The sequence below is a fragment of the Morus notabilis genome, unplaced genomic scaffold (assembly GCF_000414095.1).
Source record: "Morus notabilis unplaced genomic scaffold, ASM41409v2 Scaffold727, whole genome shotgun sequence".
In the NCBI taxonomy this organism is placed as follows: domain Eukaryota; kingdom Viridiplantae; phylum Streptophyta; class Magnoliopsida; order Rosales; family Moraceae; genus Morus; species Morus notabilis.
The window spans coordinates 347,363-348,568 of record NW_010366508.1 but is presented as its reverse complement, the minus strand read 5'-3'; positions in this window follow the sequence as shown (position 1 = coordinate 348,568).

The following is a 1,206-nucleotide window of genomic DNA, read 5'->3' as shown; positions in this document are numbered from 1 at the left end:
TGATTCGAGTTTAGAATTCGAGTTTTTCTACAGTAAAAAGCTCTCACAAACAATCACATCTAACTTTTTTGCTACAGTAAAAAGCTCTCACATAAAGTCACATCTCAACTCGAATTTTAAACTCGAATCAGCGAAGTGAACGGGCCCTTTATATTTTGGTGAGTGCTTCTGAGTTCACTTAATATTTATTATTATTATATTATAGTATTTATATATATAGTTTGTTTTACGTGTCTTTAGTTTCCAAAAAAAAAAAAAATTTTTTTTTGCTGCAAACTTTCCACGTATTCAATCACTAGTTGCTGCATATATATATAATCGAAAAAAAAGTTACCTTTTTAGTTTTACTTACCTTTTATTTATTTATTTTTTTAGTCGTGTTGTTAAAAAAAAAAATGCCCCTTTATCATTTTTTTTTGTTTCCGTAGTTTTGTTGCTTAAAAAAAAAAAACTCACACTTTTAGTATTTGTTTTTATTGCTAATTTTAGTTTCCTTTTTTAGATTTAGAATTAATTGTGATTTGATTTTGTAATCTTTTATTTTTGATAAATTAGGATTATATTTTGTTTCCTCATTTGTATATTTTAATTGTTGCCTAATTTAATTTTTCCTTTTATAGTTTTCATTAATTCTTAGGATTATAATTTAGATTGTAATTAATTGACTAATTTAGATTCCTAATCTAGGATTTTCATAATTTGGTAGATTTAGGCTTTTGACTTTAGGAATAGTTTCCATTAATTAGATTACATTTCATAATTTACTCAATAAAATTTAATAATTAATTTTGAGAATAATTGTGTGGTTACGTGTAAAGTACAATATGAGGGAGTTTTGTCTATGAAAGTTGGTACTTAAGTGGGCCTCGCCCCACCAATCTTTCCTGGGAACGTTGCTCTGTCTAGGAGACTATTCATTGAGCCAAGAGCTATAGTCTTTCCTGGGAGCACTCTCGGTGGTTACAATTTACGTTACTATATAATTATTTTCTTTTCCTTTGATTAAAAATAAAAAAACAAAAACAAAAAGACAAAAAAAAATTTAAAAATTAAAAATAAAAATAAAAAAAGAGCCGCTTAGGGTGAATGCATCGGTATAGAAACGAGCTAGGGAGATTCGCTCAACGTCCAGATTTAGAAACCCCTAGTGAAATTCTATCCGACTCGTCTTCTACGTCTCCGTCTTCGCACTCGTCGTTGGAATTC